At 38.9% G+C, this 8782-nt stretch overlaps 1 pseudogene; it reads left to right on the forward strand.

Moving 5' to 3' along the window:
* Window positions 1-5304: 5304 nt before the first annotated feature.
* LOC134386729 (5S ribosomal RNA) lies at window positions 5305-5423 on the forward strand (annotated as a pseudogene).
* Window positions 5424-8782: the final 3359 nt, after the last annotated feature.

An 8782-nucleotide genomic window follows, 5' to 3' on the forward strand; every position in this document is an offset into this window, starting at 1 on the left:
TTACCTGATTCAGTAAACAAATATTCACATATTGAGCATCAACTGTGTATAAGACCTTGGGCTGAATTAAAACATCAAGCTGACCATGCAACCAGGAGATAATGTTACAAACACAACCATGCCTACTGGAAAATATGCAGTGATCATAATTTTAAGGGTAGACTGGGAACAACTACGAAAATGTTTTGTGTAACATTGTAGAAATTTCTGTATACATCTGGAATGAAGTCATAGAGCGCTTAATTCAGAGGACATTTTTGATCTATTCCAATGTTGAATTTGGCTTGTGCTTAATGTTTTCAGGGTTTAACTAGACCAAATGGAAAGGACACAAATGCTCCAGAACTCATAGGCTGGTGTACCATTATCCAGTGGTCTGGGGTGAAATTTTTCTGACATAAGTAGAATCAAATGCTTCCTACTGCTTTTCTAGTAGCTATGCCATGGCCTGAATGTTTATGTCTTCCTAAAATTCATATATTGAAGCCTAATCCCCAATGAGACGGTATTTGGAGGTCGGACCTTTGGGAGGTAATAAGGCCAAGAGGGTGGAACCCGCGTGCATGGGATCAATGCCTTTATAAGAAGAGTTATGAGAGTGATGATCTCTCTCTCAGTTACTTGAGGATATAGGAAGAAGGCAGCTGTCTACAAGCCAGGAAGAGACCCTTACCAGACATCAGATCTGCTCATGCCTTGATCTTCTACTTCCCAGTCTCCAAAACCGTGAGAAATAAATATTTATTGTTTAAGCTACCCACTCTATGGTAATTTTGTTACAGCTGCCCAAATTAAAACCAACTAGGATCTTAGCCTTTAGGTTTTACTAAGTTTTACATTTTTTGAGACCCCCAAATTATTTCTTCCCCAAGGGAAAAAATCAAAATGCCATCATCGCCAGGAAACTCTGTCTCCTGTCAATTATTTTGTGCATTTATCCTCCTTATTTCCCCTTTCATTGAACCTACTTACAATTGTACAATTTGCTTTTGTACTTTCCTAAGTATTAAGTACTCTCTCCTCTATTCTATGATCCTATTAAGATCTAGTGGATCTATCTGACCTCCCAGGACTCTGTTTATTGCTCCTGATCAATGGGTGACTACCTGAAATTAGATTTTAGGTATATCACTATGCGGTGCTATACCAATCATCTCTCTAAACATATTCTGTGCTCTTCTCTTATAGTTAGGTCAGGCTCCAATTTATGTGGAGAGAATGATCTGAAAGTTCTGCATTCTGCCGGCCTGGGGGCCTGAGGGATTAATTAGGATACTGGCTAGGTTGTTAAAACAAGAAACTTAAAATACAAAGATCTCCAGATGATGGCTCTGTAATATAGAGAATCCAGCTCCTTCCATCTTATTTTTTTCCCATCCTTAGGGAGTTGGCTGTATTTTTGTGTCTGAAAATGGCTCAACCATCACATCCTCATTTCAGCCCATTTTAAAACAGTAAATGAAACACCTGATCCAGAGGGCGCATACATCACTTCTCCTTACATTCCATTTACTATGCAGTCTTGAGCTGTGTTTGGATCCAGCTTTATTAATAGTATAGAAAGAGGTAAAGGATATTGAGAGGACAATTAGCAAACTCTACCACATAATAATATTACCCAGATCTCTTAAAAATAATTTTTTAAAACGTGGTAACTAGCAGTTGGCGCTTTGGCTGGTGTAGTACTTCCTTCCATCCTAGTTCCCTTGAAATTTCTATTACTATTCAGAGCAGGGGAATGGAGGTAGTAAGAAAAAAAGGACTTTTTGATCTGATCTCAGTCCACCATGCAGTGTTATGCTGACTGTCATTGCAAAAAGTATAACTTCCGCACTGACTGTCACAAGCAGCCAGGTTTTGACATTTTGATCACCATATCTTGAATGTACATTAACACCATAACATATTAAAGATATAACTAATACTAGTAAGACTAGAAAACTGAATGTATCCCTTTCCTGCTTAGCTAAAATCTCAATACTTTTGAATGCCCTTCACTTTACTCCTGGTAAATAGGGGTCTCCTCTTTGGGGGCCTCATCACCCTAGCTGCATGCCTTGTTGACCCTCAACCTCCTGTTCCATTGATGCTCCAGTTTGAGCTTCAGCATGCTACTTGCATTCCACAGGAAGTCCTGCAGTCCTGAGCACATTCCACAGGATGTGTGCCTCCTTCCTTAACTAAAGCCTGTGGCTGATAAGTATGCCATTGTCTTCATTAGGGATCGCTGCTGATGGGAACCAGCACTTCCTCAGCTCGGCTCTGTGGGTGTAGACAGGATGGATGTTTATTGAAGGGATTCAGAGGCATGTCAGGGAATCTAATTTCAGGTAGTCATCCAACAGCTCCCCTTTCTGGGATCAGATGATCTCTCATCTCTGCTTTTCTTGGTATGTCCATTTGTTCTGTTTCCTCTATTTCATCCTTTCTGATATGTCCAAGACTTTTGAGGTTTGTTTCCCCATAATTCTCACTTACCTGAGGCTTTGGTTTGCCATGGCATTATGTTTGTCCCAATGCACTCACACCTCAGAAATATGCAATAGGAACAGCCTTGTTCTCTGTATATTGGTTCAGATTCTTGAAAGACAATATCTAATTGGCTCATCCTGAGTTAGTTGTCTACCCCTGGTTCAATCAGTTGTGGCCTGATGGTAGGGTTACCTGAGACAAACATACCACTGGGGCTGTGGGTAGAGGGCAGAGTCTCTTAGCATGGGATGTAAGTAGAAAGAAGATGTTTGATGTATCTAGTACAGACATAATCTTTTTCATATTTTAACCCTAGTGCAAATTTGGGATGAGCAGGGTCAGTCCTGGAATAACATGGGAATTAAAGATCTCATCAGTTACAAAATACCATCTGACCAAATGCCTTAATTGGTAGCAGGGATGATCCTTCAAAAGGCACTATAGATCAGCTGCTCCCATGACCAGGTAACTTGCCACCTCCTACCTTCATCCACTCATACTAGAGAATTGGCTGCTGCAGACTTTTTTTGCACTAGTATCAGTTTCTGGAAATGTGGTGCCTCTGGAAATCTAGACCTCCGGATTTCTCGTTTTGGACATAGTTTCTTCAAATCTCCTTTTAAAATCTTTCATGTTTTCCATCATGTTTCTTTGAATTGCATGATCTGTGGGTATCATTTAGAAATATGAAAATATAGATTGCAAATTCACCTACAGCAAGAATAGATTGAGGTTTTTGTGGGGCTTGAAGCTAAAAGTCTCCAGTTTGGGAGACTTTTTAAAGAAAAAAGAATATAAAATTATCATGACAGAATTAGGATGAAATTGATTCATGAGAAAAGCAGCACAACAGGTATCTTATTATTATTATTTATTAATATTATTATTTGGTGGAATATGAAGTCAGCTTTTAATCAGGAATACCAGTGACCTGAGGAGAGATGTTAGGCTAGCCCATCTTTCCAGTAAACCTGAAGGAGAATGGCCAGATTAAAACCATCTCAAAGACTCAGATTTACTGAGGGGTTTTTAAAGACAGGGGTTGAGAGAATGGAATGTGGGGAGTGAAAAGCAGCAGGGAGGGGGATGTGAGCTGTGGGGTCTCCGTGCAAAGAGCCAGCTGCAAGATCTTATCTGGTTTTTGTTCCCATCTTTGATGTTATCTTAGGGTCTGCTGCATTTTGATGTGCTTTGGGGCGGAATCAGCCTAGCTTTATTGATGTCTTCTTTGATTTCTCAGGGTCTTGACAGCATGTGTCTCATGGCAAGTTTACAACTCCAGGCTGACTGAAAAACATTAATTCTTTCAGACAATTGCCTCCCTGCTCTTGAGTTACTTTAGTTCATGTTCTCTGTTTGTTGCATTAAATCATTCAGCAAATTTTTCAGGGAAGGTTCTTGGTTGACATACTTTCTTAACCCCTGCATATTTGAGAATGTTTTCCAGTTGCCTTTGTACAGAAATGATAACTTGGCAGGGAATATAATTCTTGATTCAAAACTTTTTTCCCTTAAAACTCTGTAGATATTGTTCCATTGTCTTCTGGTATTTAGAGTTGCAAGAGAAAAATCTGAGATCATCCTGACTTTTGCCCATTTATAGGTAATTTGCTTTCTCTATCTGGGTACTTGTGGAATTTTTTCTTTATCCTTAAAATTTAAAAACATCACCGGGATATGTCTAGGTGTTGCTTTCTTTCTGTCAAATTTTAAAGATACGCTGTGCACTTTTTCCATTTGTAGACCTAGTTTGCTCTTCAACTCTGGAAAATTATTTTCTTCACTTAGTTCCTTAATTACTATGTCAGCTCCATTTGCTTTGTCCTCTGTTTCAGGTATTCCTATTATGCATAGATTCTATCTCCTGGACTGACCCTCTAGGTCTCTCTTTTTTTCCTCTTTCCTTATCTTGATTTCTTTTCCCCTTTTCTGCACGTTCTATAAGATATTCTCTTGTTTTGCCTTTACTTCAGTAATTCAGTTTTCAGGACAATCTGGCTTGTACCTTCTTTCTATTAACTCTTTCAACCCCCTGATACTTTTTAAGCTCTCTACCCGTCCCTTGTCTATTATTGTGGATAGGTTGTTAAACCCCTGTATTAAATGATTCTTAAACCTTTCTATAGCTTCCATAGCTCTATTTCCAGTGCTATAACCATTTTAAGAGGAGGCCTTTTCTTGATTGCTTAGCTCTGTTCCTTTCTTCTGAACTGCAGTATTACAACCTTTTCAATAGCTCTTCTTAGCAATAAGGACCAAATACAAAGATTATGGGAGGTCTTCTGTAGCACAGAAAACATAGATAATCACTTATCTTTCAAATAAGTGATTCTTAAATTTCTCTGGGCATAAAAATAACATGACAGTGTGACTAAAATACAGATCCCTAGGTCCAACTCAGACCTACTGAAGCAGAATTAATAAGGTGAAGTCCTTGAATCTGCATTTTAGCATACAATACCAGGAAGTCTGAATACCACATTCTGAGATAAACTAAGTGATCATTGTTGTGAATTAATAAGATTTTTATGATATATTTTCTCTCTTTTTTTTAGTACATTTACTAAGAATTTCAGTTATCACTTTATGAAAGAAGGAATACAAATTGTGTAAACAAAGTTTAAGTGAATTTGTCATAAAGTTATATTTTTATTTAGCTGTTTTATAACCAGAAAGAATAAGCCAATAAAGAGAAGGAAAATCAGAAACCTCAAGATATAGTAATAAATATATACTATTTCACAGAATATTTTCATTATTTAGGGGGAAAATGCCCCATGATGTCATTTTTCCATATCATGAAATAAGAAATAAAACACATGAATCCACAGCACCTGGGTCCATACCTCCCTGAATACACCTGATCTTGTCTGATCTTGGAAGCTAAGCAGGGTCAGGCCTGGTTAATACTTGGATGGGAGATTTCCTTGGAATACCAGGTGCTGTAGGCTTTAGAAAAAAGAAAGAAAGAAACACAGGAATGCTAATTGCAACTTTAAAAAAAAGGTGACAAGATTAATTTTTTTAAATTACTCCACATAATGCTGATAGCATTAAGGTCCAGGGTTCAATTCCTATACCAGGCATCTGCCAAAAAAATAAAATAAAAATTAGTCCAAATACTACAATTATTATATTTTATAACATGTTCTACATCTGCTTCATAATACACTTATGATACTTTGTATGATGCATATACTGTATATGTCAAAAAATAAAATTATGATAAATTCATTTTAAGGCTCCAGATGTGTTTTTTTTTGTTGTTGTTGTTGTTTGTTTGTTTGGGTGGCTGGCTAGTACAGGAATCCAAACCCTTGACCTTGGTGTTATCAGCACCGTGCTCTAACCAAGTGAGCCACCTAGCCAGCCCTCCAGTGGGCTTTTGTCAGTGATTCATGAATGGGGCAGCATCTCATCTAAAATTAGAAAGGTGATCTGATGAGCTGAGCAGGGGAGGTGGGCTTCATGGGTAGGAAAAGCCTGAAGAAATCAGAATATTTTGTTACAAAGTTATTTTCCTTACAGGGTTTAAACAGAGGGGACTTCCTTATCATCCTGGCTCAGGTAAACTGGGCTCCTCCTGATTGGTTGCTGTGAATGTCCTGTTTTTTTGAAATCTGGTCTGTTTTAAAGTTCAGTTTGAATACATGGCACCTAGCGGGAGTAACTTCATTCTGGTTTGGTCTGGTCTGTTGGAGCCTAGTGCAGGAGCTCAGTCAAAACAATGTCCCCCCATAAATTTTATTTAACAATACACACACACACACACACACACACACACACACACATAATCTAACAATAGTGTAAATAAACCTTGGTTAATACTAAGAGTTAAGAATGCTTCTCCATACTGGCCAGCCGCAAAAAAAAAAAAAAAAAAAAAAAAAGATAGGGCTAGCCAGTTAGCTCACTTGGTTAGAGCTTGGTGCTGCATGCTACAGGTCACTGTTTGTATCCCCATATGGGCCAGCTACCTCCCCCCCACCAAAGAATGCTTTATTGAGTGAATTAATGGTCTTATCACATTAACTGATTGCTAATATGCATAAAGTTTAAAATATACATATCTGAAGAGATAACCTACATATTAATTTGCAATAGAAAAATATCAGTTAATGGAATTTACTAAATTAAATTACTGAACTAATTTGACAGCCTAAACTATAGTACCTAAGCAATACTAAAACATTCCTGAGCTAAGGGGAAAAAAAAATCGACTGATCTATAGCTTCAGGGAAATACTGTTAAGTAAATTTAGGGACTTCCAGAGGTATCAAAATGAGGTGGGGAAAACCATGGAATTATCACACTTTTCTGATAATTGGAGCTCAAACAAACTTTTGCAACATAAGCTGCATACGTTCTACTCCAAAGACTGGTTCCTCCTGAGTGAACCCCTCAGGACACAGGTCTTCCTGGACCTTGAAGATAAAGGGTTATGAATCAGAAATCAGATTATAAGAGGTGGGGAAGGTATAAGTCAGCCAAGAATAGAGTTCTCTAGAACACAGCTTTCTTGAGACATGAATCTTGTTTATTTTAGACACAAAACTACTTTCTAGCTCCAAAAGGGGGGAAAAAATTCTTACTTTATAAAGAATGTCACTCTGTGCCAGAATGTTAGGAAACAACTTAGTTGTCTAAGCTCTGAAGTTCTGAGGCTCTGTGGCTCATTTACAAAGTTCCCCTTCTTCAACTGCTATTATTGTCTGCCTGGTCCTGTGCCAAGCCAAGGTTCTTACTTCTGCCTTTGTGCTTAAGGATAAAAGCACTTCTGGAGTGTAGGACACATTCTCCAGAGAGTTTGTCTACCTGCTCCGGGTAAGTCAGTATGTCCCAAAAGAATTCTTGAGACACAGAAAGTATATTGTGGCCAATGAATGCAGCCCTGTTTGTAGGCCTGCTTCAAAACCTGCCATTAGACAATACCATAGCCTTCTGCTTCCTGGAAAGGTTCCTGCATGGGTTTTTACACTGTAACATGATTTACAACCTTATTGATTTTAGTTGCAAACTTAAGCACATACAGATGGTCTATTTAAACTACAAGAAACTTATGCTACACTGAGTGGGGTCGTGTTTATTTGTGCAGTTGTGTTTTACCACAGTGTTGTAAAGTTAAATTCTAGGCTCTCAAACAAAAATTGCCAAATGTGGTGACAATTCCTGCAGAGCCTCTTTTGGACAGAACGCATATATTTGCTACTATAACTTTTAAATTTGGTTTCCAATAGAGTTTGAGGTCCTGGATCTAGAATAATCTGATTTGTCTCTGAGATACAGAAACTGAAGCATGTGGTAGCCTTCATATAGAGTGGGATTTCTCAGCCTCAGCAATATTTATGTTTTGGGCTTAATAATTCTTTGTTGAAAGGGTTGTCTTATGCATTGAAGGATGATTAGCAGCATCTCTGCTTTCCTTTAGGTCCAAAGCCTGCTAAATGCTGTATGTTGTCCAGGCAGCAGCCAGCAACAGATTTGTTTAGTTTTGTTTTGTTTCTACCATCAAGCAGGGAGTTGATCTCTGGCTCCATCCTTTGAGTGGAATGCTTTGAGCCCATTTTCTCTTTAGGAACGCTACTCATCATTTCTAACTTCTGAACCTGGAGCTCTCAGCAGGCGGGAGCCCCTTACTTCTTAACATTTCTGCTTTTCGTTCTTTTCTATGAGTTTCCCTATATCCTTCTAATGAATTCATTTTGCACTACATATTTATTTTCTCCCCTTTGGTTGCTCAAATCAGAAATCTTGGAGTCATCTTTGACAGCTCTTTTTTCTCACATTCATGCCACTCAAGGTCCTGGCAGGATGCAGAGAACACACTAAAAGGGTATCAGGAAAATCCAATGGATTAGGGTATGGTCAGGTCCCAGGGAAAGCCGTTACTACTCCTAGGCCAGGAGGAGTGAGGAGTGTGGAGGTTTGACTAGACCAGCAAGAGCTATAGCTAAGGTAGATGGGAGCTTCAGCCTTCCGTGGAGAAGGGCAGCCCCTGACAAACCATGAGTATATCCTGGCGGGAAGGAGCCAGGAGAACAAATAATCTGTTCTTGTTCTCCTGCCCTCCCATCTCCTTCTAGTTAATTTCATTGTCTGAACCTAACCAAAGGAAAACAGGAGAGTCCAGGTATTGTGGTCTCTGAAGGTCAGACTTCCAGGCCACTTGTTTTCAGGAAAAGAGTGGAGAGTAGATCCTAAGAGAGCAATCAGAGAATACCCCATGCACCTTCATCAGCAAATCTGTTGGTTTTACCTTGAAATACACCCAGAATTCAACCATCACTCACTACCTCCCTCATTACCTGCC

Source organism: Cynocephalus volans, chromosome 9 (genome assembly GCF_027409185.1).
Source record: "Cynocephalus volans isolate mCynVol1 chromosome 9, mCynVol1.pri, whole genome shotgun sequence".
NCBI classification, from domain to species: Eukaryota; Metazoa; Chordata; class Mammalia; order Dermoptera; family Cynocephalidae; genus Cynocephalus; species Cynocephalus volans.